A 24,909-nucleotide genomic window follows, 5' to 3' on the forward strand; every position below is an offset into this window, starting at 1 on the left:
CTTTTAAAAAGTGGCCTGATTCTTTTATAGTCTCTGACTTGAGAGGTCCCCAAACTGCTGTTACTTTTGTCATCACTACCTAGTCCCACAACTAGTGTTTCATCTGTGTGGATTCCTGGTCTTCCTTTGTCCCTGTGTCATAGATAGCTCTTTCCAATATCCTATGTTGTTTTGGGCTGGAAGAACATCTCACCTGGCCTTTTGTTGGCTCCAACACTCTAGAATTCAATGTATGGCCTTATTTTAAAGTTATTCAAAGGGGAATTGGATGAACTCTATGGTGTACTTAACACTACTATGCCATCTCAGCTCTTTCAGAGACTCTTTTAAGAAATATATCTTTTTTGTCTCTCATTTTAGAGTCTTCAGGACACTAAAATATCATGAAAAAGTTAATATCCTCACCATTCATAAGAACTATGGAGAGTTTAAAGAAAATAGATACAAAGATAAAATTACATCAAATATATCTAATGTAATCCCCTAAATTAATTGTTGAGATACCTGAGACTAGAGAGATTAAATGATTTTTCCAAAGTCATAGAGATACTAGACTTGAACCCAGTTTCTTTAATTGCAAATTTAGTGCCTTTTCCTTCATATCATGGAGACTTTAGTTTTTTTTCTATAATATATACACAGAGATAAATACAATGTACTCTGTGAGAGTTTCATTTTCATGAATAAAAATCATTTTTGTTTCATTTCAAATTTTCCATCAAAGTTGTTGCAAAGACTATGATAAAGAGTGAATTTGATCCTTCCACTTACCAATCCCTGGACAAATGCAGTACAAAGAAATTTATTGGTGAAATGAAATGGAAATGAGAAGTAATTCTCTGAATAATTCAGGCAGAAATCAATCTATTATGAAGAGGCAATTTTCTGGGCCTAACTTTCCTACATTAGCTATGTATTAGTTTGATGCATCAATTCAACAAATTGTTCAGCTCTCTTCTTTGCTTTCTCTCAGTAAAAGAGCCCATTTTCTTCCAGGCTAACAGTTTTATCTTTGGTCAAGTTTAACAAATATAATGCCAGCCTTTGCAAAATATTCAGACTCATCAGAACCCCTAAAATACTCTTCACCTGAAAACCCCCAAACAACAAAACCTGAATCAATTTTTTTAAATTTTATTATTTTTCCCTTTGATCTCTTAACTTTTTTTTTCATTTTATCCTTATTCTACATAAGCATTAAAAGTACCATTGATTGTATATTTTCTTTGAAAACCAAATGTTAAACTAAGTATACAACAACATATTTTTCTCTTGTATATAATAATCTACTGCTTGTAATGGGTGGAAGACTAGACTCTGATTTCTAATATCCCATTCAAATCTATGGCTATTTAAAAATTAAGTTTAATATATGGTAATTTAGAATATCTTAAAATTTATTAGATGTAATACCTTAGGATAGTAACTTCTTGTGAAATATCTTAAATAGCTATTTTGGCTTAGTTCCTTTGGAGATACCAAGGTGTCAAGGTAATAGTAATTTATTTTGGGTCAGAGGAGTTAGGTTCAAATTGTACCTTTGTCATTTACTAATATGCTTGGCCTTAGTTTTCTCACCTATAAAAAGGAATTAGATTATATGGTTTCTAAAGTCATTAAATATATAACCTTATTAATATATGTAAAATATGTAAAATGGAAATAAATGTTTGATTTTAGATTAATTTCATCTTTTCATATTTAATAATAAGAGCTAACACTAATATAAGACATTAGGGTTGACAAATGTATCTTTCTGATATTCTAGGAGGTCTTATATATAAAATTGAGGTTACAGTTAGTAAATGCCAGAATTTAAATTTTGAACTCATTTCTTTCTGACTCTAAGTCTTAACCTCTATACACAGTGACACCAGCAGTCTATACTTTTTTAACCTCTGAAATGTTTTGATTAACATTATTCTAGGGTTCTCCCATTTTGCTTGTCTTTCAAAGATATTTTAAAGATACAATTATGATTCATTGAAATATAATCAAATTAGTAAAATTAAGGTAATAAATGTTAATTGTCTAAATGACACTATGATTTATTGAACTCCATGAGGAGAAACAAAACTCCATGAAGGGAGAAACATTAAATATGAAGAAAGTTCAAGCATATGTGTATGTCTTTATATGTGTGTGAAAGTTTCTATGTTTGTCATTTGTTACAAAATATTGATTTCTCTTTCCATTTTAGAATATTGGGCCAAAGATACAAATCAATTGCAATTGAAATGAAGGATAGATCATAGTAGGATATAATATAACTGTAAACACAAAATGAATCCTAGGGAGGCAGAACTCATTTCAATCACTCCTAAAATGAAAATTAGATGATTTGGCAGAATACAGTCTGGCATAGGGAAATACATGAAATTGATGAAACTTTCATATTAAGAAAAGTATGCTAAACACAGATATTGTGTCTTTCTTAAACAAGTATCATGATATAATGGACTGTAAACTATATTAGCATTCAGACCAACTAGGTTTTGATTCTGATCCCATTCCTGATCCTGATCCAATAATTTCCTGATTAAGTGGCAAGAGGCAAGTTCCTCATATTAGCTTTTCTAAGGGGTAGAAAGCTTAACTTTTGCTCCCTGGTGCCTACCTGAGCACAGTGGTTAACTTGGTATTGCTAGACTGAGACCACAGGGCAAGAGTGTCTCCTCCATTTCCTGTCCTTTATGTACCTTTATAATTCGTCCTGAATTCATTTTTCCGGCACTGCTTGTAACCTTATTATAGGGACAAGATTCTGCAGTGCTACAATTCCATCTTTACCTCAAATTCCCCAGGAATAATTTTATATTTGAATCTATTCTATCACTGGTAGGAGTTGATGGGAGGAGAAAGTAAAAAAATAAAAAAGGTACCCACAGTGCAAATATGAACCAGGAATAGGAAATGCAGCATTTGATGCTAGGGCTTGACTTTATTAAATTCTAGAAGCTGGTTTTTTTAGTGATTTCCTAGGAGATTCAGTTTTTATTATTTTAAACTTTGGAATTGTTCATTTTGGAGCCCTGCAAACATTTTGTGGTCCCAAAGAGTCTGATTCGGGGCAAAGCCTGATTGTCCTTCCTCCTCTAGTTGGAGCACTTCAAGTTCTTAGACTGGATTTGACTCTGATCAACAGTACCTCAGTCACTCTCAGCTCCCTCAGAATCTCTTGTGTTTCAGATTGGTATAAATGCAGAGACTCTTTTTGTGTGAAATTGTTGGTCTGGTTATTCATCTGCAGACTTCAAAGTGAGCTGGAAGCTAGAATTGGTACATTTCTTCTGTTAGAATCTAGCCTTACTCTTTGTTTCTTGCTTCTGAACTTTTCCCCTTTCACTTTATGCTATCTAAAGCATATAGACACCTTACCTTGGAAAACCACCATGAAGAAGGGCTGTTACCTACCTCATTCAACCCTGGATTTGGTACCCAGAACAGACTGCTGGGAATCACAAATGTCATTTAATACCTTTTCCTGTTCCTTTTACCTGGTGCTCCATAAAATTCTGAGATCTACCTTTTTATATTTGCAAACCCTTTCCTAAAACCCAGAATTTTTAGCATGTGACATACTAAGTGTATTCCCCAGTGTTTGCAGACTACTTTTTCTGTCTCTGACAATCTGAGATGGAAAAAATGACTCACTATTATTTTTTCTTGGCTTACCATTTTGTCTGGTATATTTACTAGATCTCTTTGAAGTAATTTCTAAAGAGAACTGAAATGCTTCCTGATATTTCACTGATCTTGATTTGTTGTCTTCTCACTGCAAAGAAAAGAGAATAGCATTAACTTACCTAAATAATGTAATGTAGAGAAGTACTTGTGTGTTTTTCCCCCTTTTAACCCTTACCTTCCATCTTAGAATAAATAGTTAGAAAAGTGGGTTTGCTGAGACAGTATTCATCTAGGAAAGAATTTCTCATGCTATAAAAATTAAATTAGTCTCTAGTAATAGAAATATTATATTTTATGAGGTTTATTAAGGATTATTAGAAATCAAGGAATAAAGAAAATACAAACAAGAAAACCATGAGCCTAGGGCTAATTAGCCCATTCAAAACCATGTGCTTAGCTTACTCACTACATCCTTGCAAATAGAAGAGGGCGAAGTAGGCATCGCTGTCAGTTAAATAGTCCTTGTGATCTCACCCAGGTGGAGACTCAGGTGAGATTATAGGGAATTCTGGGAAATACCAAGGACTTCTGGGGACAGAAGTCTAGGGTTCAAATCTCTATTTTACAATGAAAAGTGTTTTTGTTGTGGTTTAATGGCTTTTCTTTACTAATTATTAAAAAACATTGTCATAATTTTAAAATAATACCTTCTTATATTCTAGTTTTTAAACATAAGGAAGGAGAACTTAAGTGCCATCCAGAAAAAAATATTTCTAAAGGAATATTTGGAAGAGGAAGCCACAATTCAAATGACTAAATAGAGAAAGAGATATTCTGTCTCTAACAGGATTGGATCTTTTTGACTTAAAAGTCACTTTCTCCTTAAGAGGTGCCTCCCTTCATTTGATCTTAAACTTAGCCTAGATCTTGGGATGTAAAATGTCATCTGTTTCCAAGCCTTCATGAGAGGAGAGGACTAGAAACATTATTTTTCTCAACTTGACTGAACTAAAAAGATATTAGGATGACTATGACTTTTCCTGGTCCTTTCTTCTCAGCAATGCTTTTTACTTTCTCCTCAACTACAATGTAAGGACAAGGAAAAAGTTGAAGCTTAAAACCTTTCCTTTCAAGGGTGACTCTTTTTCCTTCCTTTCCAGTGCCTGAAAAGAGAGGCTAAATTAAATCTTTGGTGGTTTTCATCTAATAATCAAATGTTATGTTATTTTCATATTTATATCTTTACATTAGAAAGTAAACATTTTAACAGTGCTTTCGTTCCAATTTAGTATTACTTCCAATGACTGTCCTTCTCTGCTTTGCCAGTGATAACATCCTCATAACAAAGGACAATTTAGTGAAGCCATAGATTGCCCACATTTGGCAATATGTTCCTAATTCTAGGGCTTATGGGATATTTAGGCAGGATCACCAGCTCTGGTATGAGGACTTTCTGAGTCCTTTGCAGGGCTGTTCTTCCACTTTTGTTTTCTATGTGTCTCTTGATTTTCACCAGTGACCTGAAGAAGCTGTAGCATGTATAGCAGTCATACCCTGGTATAACTATCTCATTAGATGGGAGAAACCAGAGAGTGTAACTGAAAGACCTCAAACCTATCTGTAACATAGGGCAATGTCCACCCCAAACATGTGAAGCCTTTCCTTAGAGTAACTGGTGGATGAGAATAATTTGTTTCTATGGCCATGAAGCTTGTAAGGCAGGAACTATGGAGTCTAGAGTTTGGTCAAACATCAAGGATGCCAAGACCATTCACTGCATTTCTGCCCATTGCCAGTCATCTTTTGTCTTGCCACTGGAATTTGGTGACATTGGAAAAGAGCATAAGGGTAATGCCTTTGGGTAACTGCCTTACCTAAATCTAATTCACTTGCAAGTCAAGACATCATACTGTAATGTCATTGTTCCTCTTCAAAAATGAAGGATGAACAACCTGATTCTGCACCATTTGTCACCAAGCAAAGTGAAGAATATATCACAATCACTAAATATTGGTCATTATATTGATTAGAATAATTTAAATATTTTCTTTTACATTAGTATTGCTTTATAAATTAATAAAATCATTAACTTAGAACTATAAGGGGCATCATCAGCCATCTACATCTTGCCAGTGATGAGAATGGAATGTCCTGGGAGATTTATTGATTTGCCCAACAGTCATGTAAGTGTTATGAGTCAGAACTTAGATTTGAATCTAGATCTCTTCCTCAATATACACTATCATTTTCTACTGTATCCAAAACCCATTTTCACTTCAAGATACTTATTTCTATTAACTTCATTCTCTGACCAATATTAAGTCTTCCAAAATGTCTCTGAGTTCTGTATTCATTGTTTTTCATAGTTTAAAAATATTCCATTACAAATATACTAGAATTTACTGAGATTTTCCTGATTATGCATACTAATTTTGCTTCTATTTTAATATCAAAATATATTTTATAAAGATTTTATCCTTATGAGAGCTTATCTTTCATCACTGATTGTATAGGGATATTTTCTCAGTAGTGGTACCATGAAACCATAAATACATACAGTTTAGTGGATTTTCTGTAATGCTTTCCAGTTGTAGAATGACTATTTAGAATTTTAACTCAAGTTTTGGAAGTAATTTTTTATAAACTTCAGTGATGATACTGAGATAGAAATTTCTCCCAAAGTCCACATGCTTATAAAGCTTTATTACATTTCTCTCTCTGTGTATCTTAAACAAAATTATACTTCCTCAATGAAGGTTCAGCTAGACTAACATTCTATTATTCATTTCCTTTAAAAGATCCTGAAAGCTGTTAACTGGTTACTGGGAACTGTATCCTAAATACATCCCTGGAGTAGTATTGTCAACAACATGTGGAATCCTAGATAAGCAATAAGACCTACAATGAATGGCAGACTGTATTTTATTTTGAACATCTATATCTTTCCTTCAGAAGAGTTAGACCTGTGGAATTATGTCAGGTCATCACACACCCAGTGGACTGAGACTGCTTTTTCTCCATTCCTTATACTTGATTATTCGGAGAATTAGTGCATCCATAAAAATTTGCAATTGTTGTTGGTTACAAGCTGTCATCATGGGTAAACTATATTTTTCTCTCACACTTCATTCCCATTATCTTATCCTTTGTGATATAGAAAAACTGACTTGAGGATAATACATGAGAAGCCCATTGGTTCAACCTCAAACTGTGATTTTCAGAATAAACCAAATAAACATATTTAATTTAGTGTTACCTCAGGTTCTACTATGTGAAACATATATCTTAGCACATATTTATTGAATATGTTACCTAAAGTCATAAGACTTGTAATAGTTTGCATTTAAAAGAAATTTGAATAACCTTTTAACATATACATTTCTGTTTTCCATGAGTGAGTGGGAGGGAGACAACATTAGTTGTAAAATGAAGCTCATTGAAAGAAATAAGAATGGTAGACTTATAATAATAATGACCAGGGCTCTAGGATACCAATATGCAAATTGAACTGATTCAAATTGCATCTAAACTTCTTTGTTTAAGTTCGGATCTGTCATTGTCTCAGAATATATTTCCTCTATCTTTGATGATGCCTCCACAAACTGAATTTTTTTTACTTTTTTGCATTTAAAAGAGGTTACTCTGAATCTCATACCCATATGCTATTAATCACAATTATGAATCTTAAAACATTTAGTGGAACTTCTGGTCATGATGGCAGCTTAGAGAAAGCTAAAGTTCAGAGCTCCAGAAACCCTTCCTTACTGATCTCAAACTGAATGCTCCTAGGGCACCGAAATTCAAAACAAACAACAGAATAGACCCGGGGAATACTTCTCCTGGACTTGGATCAAAAGGTAGGGCCCCCCAAAAGTCAGAACCCGAGATCACTCAGATCTAAGGGGTAGGCAAAAGGAAGGTCCCAGGACCCATCCCCCCAACCCAGAGCGCTGAATCTGAGGCAGCAGCAGAAACCTCAGGGCAGGCAAAAGGGCCTCGGGAGCTGAAGGCTGCACCCTGAAAATAACCTGAGCCAGTTGCAGGGGCACCCAGATAGCATGGAAACAGAGAGAGACAGGGGGAGCCTATAGCCCCCTGACCAGATCCTTCCATCTGAGTCTCACTGAAGGTCCTTGCCTCAGGGCATACTCAGTCTGAGGTTAATCCTATCACCAGCCCTTGGAGCTCCCCTCCCCCTCAGAGTGCAGGCTCCTCTGGCCAGAAAAGGCATTGAAATACATCTGAGAGTGTCAAGCCAGGTGCAGAGCCTAGAAGTAAGGCAACAGAGAAGCATCAGGAGGGAACTGAGGAGGGTAGTAAGACCGAAACACCGAAACACCACCAATTCTGAACTTCCTGGGGAAGACAGACAATTTGCCTGGGGCTAAAGCCACTGAACACCAGACAGAAAACAAAAGAGCCAGCACCCCCTCATTCAGATAGAGATGGCAAACAGCAAAGAAGCATAAAAGCCTCAAAAAAACAAGAATAACAAGAAGGGGGCAACTTTGGACACATTTTATGGATCAAAAATACTAAATACAGAGGAGATAGAAGAGGAAACACAAGCAAATGCACCAAAACCTTCCAAAGGAAATGGAAACTCTTCACAAACTTTTGAATAATTTGAATCAAAATTTGATCATAAAGATGGAAGCCTTCTGACAGGAAAAGTGGGAATTAATGCAAAAGAATTTCACGCAACTACAAAACTGGTTTGACCAAACTGAAAAGGAAAACCAGGCTTTAAAGGTCAGAATTAGGCAACTGAAAGACAATGAGCAGGTAAAAGAGCAAGAATTAATAAAGCAAAGCCAAAAGATCAAGAAACTAGAAGAGAACATAAAATATCTCACTGACAAGGTGACAGACTTGGAAAATGGAGGAAGAGATAATTTAAGAATAATTGGACTAACACAAAATCCAGAAATAAACAGTAAACTCGACATCGTAATACAAGATATAATCAAAGAAAATTGCCCAGAGATTCTAGAACAACGGGGCAGTACAGGCACTGAAAGAGCTCATAAAACACCCTCTACACTAAATCCCCAAAAGACAACTCCCAGGAATGTAATTGCCAAATTCCAAAGCTTTCAAGCAAAAGAAAAAATCCTACAAGAAGCCAGAAAAAGACAATTTAGATATAAAGGAATGCCAATCAGGGTCACACAAGACCTTGAAAGTTCCACTCTGAATGATCATAAGGCATGGAACATGATTTTCAGAAAGGCAAGAGAGCTGGGTCTTCAACCAAGAATCAGCTATCCAGAAAAACTGACTATATACTTCCATGGGAAAGTATGGGCATTCAACAAAATAGAAGATTTCCAAGTTTTTGCAAAGAAAAGACCAGAGCTCTGTGGAAAGGTAGATATCAAAAAAAAAAGAGCATGGAATACCTGAAAAGGTAAATATGATGGAAAGGGAAAAGGAGAAAATTGTTATCTTTTCATTTATTCAAACTCTCTTCTATAAGGACTATATTTATATCAATCTATGTATATTAATATGTGGGGAAAATGTAATGTATAAATAGGGGGTAAAGAAAGACCAAATAGAATAATCTTTCTCACACAAAGATTCACATGGGAAGGAGAGGGGAAGAAAACTCCTATAAGAAGGAGAGGAAGAGAGTTTTTACTTAAACCTTACTCTCAGAGAAATCAACTCTGAGAGGGAAAAACATCCAAATCCATTGGGATCTTGAATTCTATCTTACCCAACAAGGGAAGGGAGAAGGGAAAACCAAGGGGTGGTTATGGGGGAGGGAAAACAAAAGGGGAGGGAAGGAGAGGGGGGAGGGGGAGGGAACAAAAAGGGAGGGGTTAGAAAGGGAAACATATCAAGGGAGGGGACAAGGGGGACTGATTTAAGGTAAAACACTGGATTAAAAGGTTAGAGCTAAAGAAGGTTAGAATTAGGGAAGGATATCAAAATGCCAGAAGATTCACAAGTCACAATCATAACTTTGAATGTGAATGGGATGAACTCACCCATAAAAAGTAGACAAATAGCAGAATGGATTAGAATCCGAAACCCTATCATATGTTGTCTTCAAGAAACACACATGAGGCAGGGAGACAGCCACAATGTCAAAATTAAAGGATGGAGTAAGAACTTCTGGGCCTCAACTGATAGAAAGAAGGCAGGAGTTGCAATCATGATATCTGAAAAAGCCAAAGCACAAATAGACCTGATCAAAAGGGATAGGGAAGGTAAATATATTCTGCTAAAAGGGAGTATAGACAATGAGGAAATATCACTAATCAACATGTATGCACCAAATGTTATTGCATCCAAATTTTTAATAGAGAAACTAGGAGAATTGAAGGAGGAAATAGACAGTAAAACCATATTAGTGGGAGACTTGAACCAACCACTATCAAATTTAGATAAATCAAAGCAAGAAATAAACAAGAAAGAGGTAAAAGAGGTGAATGACATCTTAGAAAAATTAGAGTTAATAGACATATGGAGAAAAATAAATAGGGACAAAAAGGAATACACCTTTTTTTCAGCACCACATGGCACATTCACAAAAATAGATCATACACTAGGTTATAGAAACATGGCACTCAAATGCAGAAAAGCAGAAATAATAAATGCAACCTTTTCAGATCAGAAGGCAATAAAAATAGTGATTAGTAATGGTACATGGAAAACAAAATCAAAAATAAATTGGAAATTAAACAATATGCTACTCCAAAATCGTTTATTTAGAGAAGAAATCACAGAAACAATTAATTATTTCATCGAGGAAAATGACAATTGTGAGACATCCTTTCAAACCTTTTGGGATGCAGTCAAAGCAGTAATCAGAGGTAAATTCATATCCCTGATTGCATATATTAACAAACTAGGCAGAGCAGAAATCAATATATTGGAAATACAAATAAAAAACCCCCAAAGTGATCAAATTAAAACCCCCCAGCAGAAAATCAAACTAGAAATCCTAAAAATTAAGGGAGAAATTAATAAAATTGAAAGTGATAGAACTATTGATTTAATAAATAAGACTAGAAGCTGGTATTTTGAAAAAGAAACAAAATAGACAAAGTACTGGTCAATCTAATTAAAAAAAGGAAAGAAGAAAAGCAAATTAACATCATCAAAGATGAAAAGGGGGATCTCACCTCCAATGAAGAGGAAATCAAGGCAATCATTAAAAATTACTTTCCCAATTATATGGCAATGAATACAGCAATCTAGGCAATATGGATGAATATATACAAAAATACAAACTGCCTAGACTAACAGAATAAGAAATAGAATTCTTAAATAATCCCATATCAGAAAATGAAATCCAACAGGCCATCAAAGAACTCCCTAAGAAAAAATCACCAGGGCCCGATGGATTCACAAGTGAATTCTATCAAACATTCAGAGAACAGTTAATCCCAATACTATACAAACTATTTGGCATAATAAGCAAAGAGTGAGTTGTACCAAACTCCTTTTATGACACAAACATGGTACTGATTCAAAAACCAGGCAGATCAAAAGCAGAGAAAGAAAATTATAGACCAATCACTCTAATGAATATAGATGCAAAAATCTTAAATAGGATACTAGCAAAAAGACTCCAGCAAGTGATCAGAAGGGTCATCCACCATGATCAAGTAGGATTTATACCAGGGATGCAGGGCTGGTTCAATATTAGGGAAACCATCCATATAATCGACCATATCAACAAGCAAACCAACAAAAATCACATGATTATTTCAATAGACGCAGAAAAAGCCTTTGATAAAATACAACATCCATTCCTATTGAAAACACTAGAAACCCTAGGAAAAAGAGGGTCTTTCCTAAAAATAATAAACAGTATATATCTAAAACCATCAGCCAATATCATCTGCAATGGGGATAAACTAAATGCATTCCCAATAAGATCAGGAGTGTAACAGGTATGGCCATTATCACCTCTACTATTTGACATTGTACTAGAAACACTAGCAGTAGCAATTAGAGAAGAAAACAAAATTGAAGGCATCAAAATAGGCAAGGAGGAAACTAAGCTATTGCTCTTTGCAGATGACATGATGGTCTACTTAAAGAATCCTAGAGATTCAACCAAAATGCTAATTGAAATAATCAACAATGTTAGCAAAGTTGTAGGATAGAAAATAAACCCACATAAGTCATTATCATTTTTATACATCTCCAACATAGTTCAGCAGCAAAAACTAGAAAGAGAAATCCCATTCAAAATCACATTAGACAAAATAAAATACTTAGGAATCTATCTCCCAAGACAAACACAGGAACTATATGAACACAACTACAAAACACTCTCCACACAACTAAAACTAGACTTGAGCAATTGGAGAAACATTAACTGCTCATGGGTAGGACGAGCCAATATAGTAAAAATGACCATCCTACCCAAACTTATCTATATATTTAGTGCCATACCCATAAAACTTCCAAAAAATTTCTTTACTGATTTAGAAAAAACCATAACAAATTTCATTTGGAATAACAAAGGATCAAGGATATCCAGGGAAATAATGAAAAAAAAATACAAAGGAAGGGGGCCTTGCAGTCCCTGGTCTCAAACTATATTACAAAGCAGCAATCATCAAAACGATTTGGTACTGGCTAAGAGACAGAAAGGAGTATCAGTGGAATAGATGTGGGGCAAGTGACCTCAGCAAGATAATATATGATAAACCCAAAGATCCCAGCTTTTGGGTCAAAAATCTAGTATTCAATAAAAACTGCTGTGAAAACTGGAAGACAGTGTGGGAGAGATTAGGATTAGATCAACACCTCACTCCCTACACCAAGATAAATTCATAATGGGTGACTGTCATGAACATAAAGAAGGAAAGTATAAGTAAATTAGGTAAACATAGAATAGTATACATGTTAGACCTTTGGGAAGAGAAAGACTTTAAAACCAAGTAAGTCATAGAAAGAATCACAAAATGTAAAATAAATAATTTTTACTACATCAAATTAAAAAGCTTTTGTACAAATAAAACTAATATAACTAAAATCAGAAGGAAAGCAACAAATTGGGAAGCAATCTTTATGGAAACCTCTGACAAAAGTTTAATTACTCAATTTTACAAAGAGTTACATCAATTGTACAAAAAATCAAGCCATTCTCCAATTGATAAATGGGCAAGGGACATTAACAGGCAGTTCTCAGCCAAAGAAATGAAAAGTATTAATAAGCACATGAAAAAGTGCTCTACATCTCTTATAATCAGAGAGATGCAAATCAAAACAACTCTGAGGTATCACCTCACACCTAGCAGATTGGCTAACATGACAGCAAAGGAAAGTAATGAATGCTGGAGGGGATGCTTCAAAGTATGGACAATAATTCATTGCTGGTGGAGTTTTGAACTGATCCTACCATTCTGGAGGGCAATTTGGAACTATGCCCAAAGGGCGATAAAAGACTGTCTTCCCTTTGATCCAGCCATAGTACTGCTGGGTTTGTACCCCAAAGAAATAATAAGGAAAAAGACTTGTACAAGAATATTCATAGCTGCACTCTTTGTGGTGGCCAAAAATTGGAAAATGAGGGTATGCCCTTCAATTGGGGAATGGCTGAACAAATTGTGGTATATGTTGGTTATGGAATACTATTGTGCTAAAAGGAATAATAATGTGGAGGAATTCCATGGAGACTGGAACAACCTCCAAGAAGTGATGCAGAGTGAAAGGAGCAGAACCAGGAATACATTATACACAGGGACTGATACACTGTGGTACAATCGAATGTAATGGACTTCTCCATTAGGGACAATGCAATGTCTCTGAACAATCTGCAGGGATCTAAAAAACACTATCCACAAGCATAGGATAAATTTTGGGAGTAAAAACACTGATGAAAAGCAGCTGCTTGACACAGGGGCTGAGAGGAAATGACTGAGGAGAGTCTCTAAATGAACACTCTAGTGCAAATACCAACAACATGGAAATAGGTTCGAACCTAAACACATGTGAAACCCAGTGGAATTGTGCGCCCTCTATGGGAGAAGTGGTGGGAGGGGTAAGGGGGTAGGAAAAGACAATGATCATTGTTTCCAATGAATAATGTTTGTAAATAACCAAATAAAATGTTTAAAAAGTAAAAAAAGTTATATTCTTTCAATTTAGAATGCTTCATCATTTTGCATATTATTTTCCTTTACTTTGCATCAATTTATGTTTTCATGTTGCTTTGTATTTTTCATGTTCTTGTTTCTCATAGTACAGAATTATGATATTTTATTAATCTTACAGCATTGTTTTTTAGCTCTTCCCCAAATTTAGGAACATTTGCTTCCTTTCCAGTTCTTTTCTACTATAAAAGTACTACTACAGGAAATTTTAGTGTATATGGAATCTCTGTGGGTAACATGTCTAAAATGTCATCATTGTGTCAAATAGCAAAAACAATTTAGTAATTTTTCTTATATAATTTCTAATTTATTTCCAAGACCAATTTTGAAGTGGATAGTCTCAGCTTCATGAACAAGACAGTAGGGAGCTTGATTTTAAACTCATATAAAATACTGTTAGTTTTTGTCAGGTAAAATTTTTTTGATGTTATATGAAGCTAGAATTTTTTCATTAGTATTTATCTGATTATTAGCTATTTGGAACAATTTTTGCATATTTTCAAAGGTTGACAATCTTCCTGAAAATAATTTTTCATATTTTAATAATCTTTCTATTAGTGAATGGATTTGGATTTTACATATTTATGTTATATTCCAATTTATCCTGTATGTCTGATATTCGATGTAATTTTTTTCAATCTTATCCTAGTTTTATTGATGTTATTTATATAAAATATATTCATTTTAACTCTATCCCCCCAAAAAAAAACATTTAGTGCCTTGATTCTTGGCCTTGGAATGAGGAAATCTTGTCTTCTAATCTGAGCTTAGACTTTTAATAACTATGACTTCTGAGCAAATTATGTACCCATTCTCAAATTTTCTTTCCTTATCTATAAAATAGGGATATTAATGGCACCTATTTTAAAGTGCTTTATAAACCTTAAGACATTATATCTATGCATACACACACACATATATATGTAGTAGCTATTATTTTCTTGGTTTCTTCATAATCATTTTTATTAAAAAAGATGTTTTCTCTCTTTAGATTTTCTAAATTAGTGGCATCCAAATTTGTTTGTGCATCTCACTTATTGAAAAATCATATCTTCAAATTATATACATTTGATTATTCATTCATTTCATATTTATTGGTATCCAAATAATTATGAGAATTATGAGGCAGGCAAAATAGGCCTTTAAAAGGATCAGGTAATAATAAGATCATATTTGATCCTAGAATTAATAGGGAACCACTGGAACTTATAAGGTATGTTAGAGAAAGTTTGACACCTTGGAAAGAAAATGAACTTGGAAGAGTTGCAGAAGGTAAACAAGAACACAGAACTTTGGAGAGTGAGGAGATCTGAGCTGATCCACTAGTTGGGAAACTGACTTTTGTCTGGTACCACACACTAGAGAGGCTGGCTCCAGTTAATTCGCTGATCCAGTAATCTCTTTCCCTGTGATTCCTGACCCAGATCTCACCAGAAGACAAGCCAATTGGACAGGGATTTGAAACATAAGCTGTCCAACAAGAAAGATTTTCCAACAACCTTCTTGAATCTGAACTTGGGGACACTTAACTGTACAATCAAGAACTAGAGTGTCTTTATTGAGACTCCAAGTGGGTCAGGTGAACCAAACTTGACCTGCTTGACTTTTGGGGGGGGAGGACCCTTTATCCCTCCTTCTTTTCTGAACACTAAATTCTTACTCTCCATCTGCCCTGTTCCCTTTTCTGTTTCCCTCCAATAAATTTCAGTTGAGGATACTCAAGATCTGACCTATACTATTACTAGAGGGAAACTTGAGAATGAGGGGGAGAGAGGTAACATGTCTCGTCCCAAAAAGAAGAGAAACATACCGCCATAGACCTCTCCAATAATATCCTTCATAGAACCCAACAGGCAGTCATAATGAGGGGGGCGGTTTGTCAGAGAGTGCTGAGGGGGAAAAGACCATTCTCCTTTCTCACCCTTGGCTCATCAACATCACCTCCTCACTCTGTCTCTGCCTTAGAGGGGGAAGGATCCATTCCCTTTATCACCCTTTTCCCCTTATTATAAATCTCTCTCTCCTTTTTACCCTCTATTAAAGGTAGAATAGTAACATGCTCAGACCTAAAGTTTAGGAAAATTACTTTGGTACTTATACAAAGGAAGTGTTGAGATAAAAGATATTTGAGGCTGTTAAATCAATAAAGAATATTTTTGGTAGACTAGGTAAGCAGTCACGAGGGGCTGAACAGGAAGAGTGGTTGTGGGAGCAGAGAAAAGGAAAAACATTCAAAACCTACTATGGAGGTAGAAATGATACGATTTAGCAACTGATTTAATACATACGGTTAGGGGAAAGTTAGTTAACCTAATGCTAAGACTGAAATCATTACTGAAAGAATTGAAATATCTTAATACACAAAAAGAGAAGTTTACTAGAAGTGTATATTTGGGGATAAAAATAAAATAATCATAAGCTATCCATGCCTGCTCATTCTCTGATATCCATAAAGACAATAAAACAAAACAAAAATTAAAAACATCTCTCTGGATTGGGGCATTCTCCAGCAACTGATAAGGATTTAGGCTTGAGGTGATGAGGAGGGCTTAAGGCAATGAAAGGAGGAAAAGGCAATTTTCCTTTAACATTTGTCTTAGGTGTCTTAGTTATTTAAAATGAACTTCTGTGCAATTTCCTTGCCAAAGCTCTGGAAAACCAGGGGTGGGAAAAAACAAAGAAGAGAATATTTAAAGGTGAAATACACTTCTGTTGGAGACTCCACTTTGCATCAGCAGTTCTGCTTAGTTTTGACCAAACAGAACAACATGATGTTCTTCTATCTTCCTAGGATCACCTCAAATCTCATCACTATAAGGAATGACTTAAGTTTTGATAATCTACATTTTTTAAATTCACACTCAGTTGCTTTCCCTCTTACTACAGGGTGGAGGACTAAAATCTTTCCAAAGCTTTTCTTTATAGAGGGCTCTTAACCTTTCTGGTAATTCCATTTTCCATTAGCTGCTCTCTGTGTCTTTGAATGCTTCTCTACCTCCTTCCTGCTTTTCAACTTCCTATTATATGTTGTCTTCTCCCATTAAATTGTAAATTCCTTGAGACTAAAAGACTAAAAAGATTCTAACTCTTTTTCTTGTTTGCATCTCCAGTGTTTAACACGGGTGTCAGACACTTACTATGTGCTTAATTAATGTTTAGTAAATAGAATTTGTGATCTTGGCTACGTTTATTCCATTCATCACAAGAAGATATGATCTCTTTTAAAAATATGACTACTCAATGTTCCTTAGCTGTCCAGTTTTACTTGTCAACAGGTTTAATTAGAGAGAAATCAAAGGACTATATTAACCAACTTCATAGGAAATAATAATTTATAAGTTATCTTCTTGGACAAAGATTGGTGTTTCTAATGATCATATATGTTGTGGATTAGTAAATTAGTTAAATCAGGAACTGATTTCTAAAGAATTATTTGAATGGCAATTATATTTTACATGATATGTGTCATGGTAATGAATCATTCCAAAGAGATTGATCGTCAAGAAAAAATTCAGTGTTTAAAATTTGTCTTTCTAATGGGAAAACAAATAAAAGGAGTGATATTAAGGATCTGCAGATAGGGAGCCATATGTAGACTGCTGTGAATTAAAAAGAGCAATAGTTACTAAATCAAAGGATTTTGTTTTGAAGCAAGAATCTGCTATTTATTATTTATATGTCCTTGAAAATGTTACTAAAAAGTACTGTGCCTCAATTTTGTAATTTATAAGATAAAAAAGGATAAATATGATGATCTCTAAGATCCCTTTCAACTCTCAGTCTATGATCACATATGAGAAATAGCCCAGAAATATTTTGGGAATTATCTTTACTCAGAGGTGAAATTTGCATACCCAAACATCCAGTTCTCATGACTGGATAGGGGACACTATCCACTGCTTCTAATGTGTCTGTGTTGATGTTTGAGCCTTAATAAAATTTTCTTTAGGGAAAAGATAGATTTCTATCAAAGTGTTTTTTTCATCCAAGCCACAAACTTACTAGAATAGTGAGACAAATAATATAATTATTCCTAAACTAAAGGTAGTCCTAAAGATGACTAATAGCACATTATATATTTTTCAGATATAAAAAACATTAGTAAAGATGAATGAGAATAAGAATACTTTTTTATGAGACAAAATTAGTTGAAAGGGAGCAAAGCATGACAGTCAAATATGAAAGTATTCACTGTGAATAGTAGTCAAGTTCTGCTCTGGGCTTGGAATATAGAATTATATTTAAATAACTTCATCTTTTTAAATGGTTTGGCTAAGAGTATTGTAAAAATAAAGTAAAATCAGAAAATTTCAGGTTTGAGAGTTATCAAAGAGAAGACCTGTTTCAAAACACATTTAAGTAGTAATCCTATCTTTAAAAAGCTTTGAAAATTGATCATCCACCTTCTGCGTGAATATCTCTAGTGATGAGTAACTTACTATCTACTTAATAGATTATTTCCATTTCAGACACTGATAATTGTTTTAAGTAAAATTAATCTTGGAGACTTTGTGTTAAATTATAATTATTTGTTAGTAAAAGAGAGAGAAAGAAAAATATTACCTGGTCACCTTTAGTTACCATTGTCCTCCTGGCCATGCTGCTTTTTTTTTTTAATTTTTAAGGTCTGCCCCCTTTTACAAGCAATCTGGGAACCAGGCACATAACTTGCCACATCACCCACCAGGCAAGAGCTTCTGCCAATCCATTTAGGGGGTCAGGGCATCAGTTGGCCCTGCAGTCTCCCCCTTCAAATGACTTGGCATTTTTTTTAGAAGAATAAAAAAAAACAATTCTAATTCTCCTTTCTGTTGGAAATGTTTTACATATTTGAAGACAGTTATCCCACTAAGTCTTATGTTTTCTTGGCTAAATATAAAAATCTCCTTCAATAATGATCAATCTTCCAGGATTATTATCCTTGTCACTATCCCAAGGATGCAATTCAATTGGTTATTGTTTTTCCTTAAAAGTAGTGTAAGTTTTGCCTTAATCCTTGCAAGATTAATCCCTGACAAATCATTAATCTTTGAATTGCAATGATTATGGGCAAATTATATATTGATTATGATAATCTTGTGGTAATTTAGGGTAAATAATGATTTGATAAACAAAAAAACTAATATAAACTTACATGTCATTCATATCATTAATAGAATTGTAGTGTATAAAATGAAATGGATAGTACCTTTGCTCTTTTAATTAGCAATTTGTTAGTGACAATGAACAATTTGAGGGATTAGTAATGATTCAATTTGATTCAATAAATATAAATTTTATTTATATTTTTATTTTCTAGATTACATTTAAATTCAATTTTAATAATTTTTTTTGACATTTTGAGATTTATGTTCTCCCTCTTCCTATCAGTCCCTCTATCTATCCAAAACAGCAGGTGATATGATTTAAGTTATATCTGGGTTATCATGCAATATATTTTTCTATATTTATCATGTTATGAAAGGAGCATATTGATTACATTGGGAAAATTTATGAAGGAAATAAAATGAAAGTTGTTATTCTTCAATCTATATTCAGATTCCTGCAGGTCTTCTCTTAGGCAATATATAGTCTTTTTCATCATGATTCACTTGGAGTTATCTAGGATACTTACATTGCTAAAGTAGTAAATATATTAAAAGTTGATCATCGTTCATTATTGCTGTTACTGTGTACAATGTTCTCCTGGTTCTGTTCATTTCACTTTGTATCACTTTATATAGGTCTTTACAGTTATTTTTTGTGATCATCTCGTTTATCATTTCTTAGGACAAAATCGTATTCCATTACAATAATATACCACAACTTGGTCAGCCATTCCCCAATTGATGGACAATCCTTCAGTTTCCAATTCTTTGCTACCATAAAATGAGCTATTATAAAATTTCTTCTACAAGTAGGCCCTCCCCCCTATCTTTCATCTTTTTAGTATATAGACCTACTAGTGCTATTGCTGGGCCAGAGTATACACACGTTTTTATGAGCCTTTGAGAGTGGTTCTAAATTTTTCTCCACAATGGTTGTATAAGTTCACAGTTTAGTCAAGAGTATATATATGACCCAATTTTCCTACATACCATTCAGTATTTAAAATTTTACTTTTTTATATTAGCCAATATCATAAGCAAAATGTGGTATCTTGGTTTTGTGATTCTATCTTATCCTAATGAGTCTCTTGAACAAAGGAAATAGTAATATAAAACCTACATCCCCAAAATTACTAGCAGGAGAGCCCTCCCTTTCTCTAATATATTGTTTTAATTTTTCTTATTTCTTAAGGATCAGTTCTTTACTACCCAATTCCCCCTGTACTTTGCTATATAAAAATTCTTCTTGTTTTACTTTTTCTTATTCGTTTTGTTCTTCCTCCTTCTATTCCCTCTCCCCATCCATCATCTTTCTTTATTCCTACCTTAGCTTCTGCTGTTTCTTATTAATAATAATAAAACTATATATACTAACATTAATGATAACATGAAAGTCATAGGATCACATCTCAGTGAATGAAAGAAGACAAATCTGTCATTGAGAGAAGAGTTAGACTAGATGATTTCCAATATTCCTTCTAGCTCTAACATTTGTATGCTTTTATTATTATAATTTCTATTTTTTCTCTTCTTTCCAAGGTATTCATTGATCTAAAGCCAATTACCTTGAATTGCAAGCATAGGTCCCTAGAAACATTCATTTACTCCTATGTGGATTTGCCTACCTAATTTAACCATGTATTATTTATGTAGCTATAATATTAATATTCAGTACTTTATGAGTACTATGAATATTCTTTACAAGATGACCACTGCTAAACCTTGATATTCTAACTCTGCTAATATCTTTATTTCCCTTTAGTCTATGTGCCTGAAGGATTTGTGTGGATGAGGTAATCTGTACTTTTGTGTCTGTGGCATAAATTAATACTCTGGAAAACAAGAGGCTGGAAAAAAGGCTGGAAAACAAGTTTTATATATATATATATATACATATATATATATATATATATATATATAATTTTAATTATTGAGTTGTGGATTATCATGGAAGGCATAAAGATGTAAGCCACCTGTGTAGTGGGCACAAACCCTTTATTCTGAACTCTTGCTTTTCTCACTATCCCTAACCCTCTATCCCAGTTATAATGTAATCTTGTCTATTTTTAAATTTTATATTGAAGCTTATCTTTCCTAGCAATTAACTTCCCTCAGAATGTACTCAACTAATTTTGCAGTTTCTTTGATTTTTGCCAAGAATGAGGTAAAAGGACTTCACTATCTTGAAATAGTAACAAAAATCCTAAAGTGTGTAAGGCTGGGCCTTATTCCTCTAAGCAGTGGATAATTAGGCTAAATGGAAAACAAAGCAAAACAGAAAATAAAACAAATAAAATAAGTGTCCACTTTTTCTTATTGATATGGCTTCTAATAGTCATTCAATTCCTGTGTAAATCTATAATATATTTGATTTTTAAATACCAAAATTCATTCCCTTGTAGTCATTTCCTGCACCCAATTATTTAAATCTGAACATCACCTGGCACAAATCCAATATGTTAATTGTCTTTATAAAAGCCTTACTTTACCATGAAATGGGTGAATGGTCACTTATAAATTTATTTAGTAAGATTCCATTTAAACAAAAGCAGAAGTGCTGAAGAAAAATATTCATATGGAAAACCTCAACAAAATGTTGAAAGAAAAGTCTTATTTCTAACCTTTGTACTTTAAAGTTAATGACAAATGAGGAGATTCAATTTATGGTGAGGGAGTTGGTTTACATATCACTACCTAATTTGTCCCTATCTACATTTCTTCATTACATTTAATAATTGTGATGGATTAGAAAAGAAAAAAAATGAAAATAAGATTCTGAAACTTTCACAGAATAAATTACAAAAAGGTTTGAGAAAATATATAATGTGCTAAACTGATTAATATTAATCCAGTGGTCAGAGGGATTTCTGTGAGTTAAGACATGTGGAGATAAAGTGTAAAACGTCCTATAGTCAATTTGAATTTATATGTAAATTCTATTTTACTGCATTTTCATAGCTTTTTTTTAAAAACTTTATTTTATTTGGTCATTTCCAAACATTATTCATTGGAAATGAAAATCATTTACTTTTCCTCCCCCCCTGCCCCACCACCTCTCCCATAGCCAGCTCATGATTCTACTGGATAACATATGTGTTCTTGACTCGAACCCATTTCCGTGTTGTTGGTATTTGCTCTAGAGTGTTCATTTAGAGTCTCTCCTCAGTCATATCCCCTCCACCTCTGTAGTCAAGCAGTTGCTTTTCTTCGGTGTTTTTATTCTCACAGTTTATCCTCTGCTTGTGGATAGTGTTTTTTAGATCCCTGCAGCTTGTTCAGGGACATTGCATTGTCCCTAATGGAGAAGTCTATTACCTTCGATTGTACCACAGTGTATCAGTCTCTGTGTATAATGATTTCCTGGTTCTGTTCCTTTCGCTCTGCATCACTTCCTGGAGGTTGTTCCAGACTCAGTGGAATTCTTCCACTTTATTATTCCTTTTAGCACATTAGTATTCCATCACCAACATATACCACAATTTGTTCAGCCATTCCCCAATTGAAGGGCATCCCCTCATTTTCCAATTTTTGGCCACCACAAAGAGCACAACTATGAATATTATTGTACAAGTCTTTTTCCTTATTATCTCTTTGGGGTACAAACCCAACAGTGCTATGGCTGGATCAAAGGGCAGACAGTCTTTTATTGCCCTTTGGGCATAGTTCCAAATTGCCCTCCAGAATTGTTGGGTCAATTCACAACTCCACCAGCAATGAATTAGTGTCCCTACTTTGCTGCATCCCCTCCAGTATTCATTATTTCCATAGCTGTCATGTTAGTCAATCTGCTAGGTGTGAGGTGATACCTCAGAGTTGATTTGATTTGCATCTCTCTGATTATAAAAGATGTAGAACACTTTTTCATGTGCTTATTAATAGTTTTGATTTCTTTGGCTGAGAACTGCCAGTTCATGTACCTTGCCCATTTATCAATTGGGGAATGGCTTGATTTTTTGTACAATTGATTTAACTCTTCTTAAATTTGAGTAATTAAAACTTTGTCAGAGTTTTTTATGAAGATTACTTCCCAATTTGTTGCTTTCCTTTTGATTTTAGTTACATTGGTTTTGTTTGTACAAAAACTTTTTAATTTGATGTATTTCAAATTATTTATTTTGCATTTTGTGACTCTTTCTAAGTCTTTCCCTTCCCAAAGTTCTGACATGTATACTATTCTGGGTTCACCTAATTTTCTAATAGTTTCCTTCTTTATGTTCAAGTCAATCACCCATTTTGAATTTATCTTGGTGTAGAGAGTGAGGTGTTGATCTAAACCTAATCTTTCCCACACTGTCCTCAAATTTTCCCAGCAGTTTTTATGAAATAGTGGATTTTTATCGCAAAAGCTGGGTTCTCTGGGTTTTTTGTATACTGTCCTACTGAGGTCAATTTCCCCAAGCCTATTCCACTGATCCTCCTTTCTGTCTCTTAGCTAGTACAAAATTGTTTTGATGTCTGGTGCTTTATAATATAGTCTGAGATCTTGGACAGCAACGCCCCTTTCCTTTGTAGTTTTTTTATTGTTTCCCTGGATATCTTTCATCCTTTTTCTTTTAAATGAACTTTGTTATGGTTTTTTCTAAATCAGTAAAAAAAATTTGGAAGTTCAATGGTATGGTACTAAATAGATAAATGAGTTTGGGAGGATGGTCATTTTTATTATATTGGTTCTTCCTACCCATGAGCAGTTAATGTTCTTCCAATTGTTGAAGACTAGTTTTAGTTGTGTGGAGAATGTTTTGTAGTTGTGTTCATATAGTTCCTGTGTTTGTCTTGGGAGATAGATTCCTAAGTATTTTATTTTGTCTAATGTGATTTTGAATGGGATTTCTCTTTCTAGTTCTTGCTGCTGAGCTATGTTAGAAATATATAGAAATGCTGATGACTTATGTGGGTTTATTTTGTATCCTACAACTTTGCTAAAGTTGTTGATTATTTTGATTAGCTTTTTGGTTGAATCTTGTAAACCTTAAAATTTCTTAGACTTATAAATGTTGGAAATTTCACCATTGGGAAATTTCATACTTGAAAAATTTCCTATTGATAGTGGGTCTTGGCTATTGGAATGTGAACCCCATTGGCATGGGAGGTTCCTCCTCCTCCCTTCTTAAGATTACTTTAGGACAGAAATCTTTTGCTGAACAATGGAAAGGACTTTGACCTATGCTTAAGCATAGAACAGGAATTTCTTTGAGTCATGATTGATTTTAGAATTGATGCAATGAAGATACTTGGAATGACAGAACCAAGTCTTGGAAATTGCAATCTCCACCCTACTCAGTCCTAACAGGATTTAGGAAGGGCTGCAGCATAGATCAAAATTTAATTATTCCAATCTCTACCCTACTCAGGGTAACGGGATTTGGGAAGGGCTGCAGCAAAAGATCAAGATTTAATTATTTGAGAATATGACCTCCAACAGAAATGTGCAAAGCCACATACCTCTGCACAGTCCTGGGTTAAGCTAGAGCCACCATTGGCACAGGAAAAATGATGGACAGTGATTGTTAAATGTGAGAACTGAGGGGAGGGAATTTGGATGGTTTTCTTAAAGATAGAGGGGTCTGAGGACTGAGGGTTGGTTGGAGAGTTTTGTCTCTGAGTGCTTGGAGAGGTGCTCTGAGAAGCTTGCTCTGAAGGAAAATGGAGGTGGAGGCCCCGGAGACTGTTTCTTCATTTTGGTCACGTGAGTAATAGGGACTGATCTCCTTTCTTTGCCCCAGCTATCTAAGGGCTTGGGCCTTTTGGCCCAGCCTAAACAGAGGGGGTATTTAAGCCCTATTCCCTTCTCTCCCCTTCTCTCTCTCTCTCTCTCTCTCTCTCTCTCTCTCTCTCTCTCTCTCTCTAATTCCTTTCTTCCTCCTGTTTGTAATTAAACTCTATAAAAGGCTGACAGCTGACTTGAGTTTTCATTTAGGAATTACATAGCTGAATTCCTTAGCGACCTTAAATTAATATAAATCAGTCTTTTAAAGTGATTTCCTTGTCACATTGTGGCGACCACGAATTATAAATATAATTTATAAATAAAAATTAATTAATTAATTAATTATTAAATTAAATAATATAAA

Source organism: Monodelphis domestica, chromosome 3, assembly GCF_027887165.1.
Source record: "Monodelphis domestica isolate mMonDom1 chromosome 3, mMonDom1.pri, whole genome shotgun sequence".
In the NCBI taxonomy this organism is placed as follows: Eukaryota; Metazoa; Chordata; class Mammalia; order Didelphimorphia; family Didelphidae; genus Monodelphis; species Monodelphis domestica.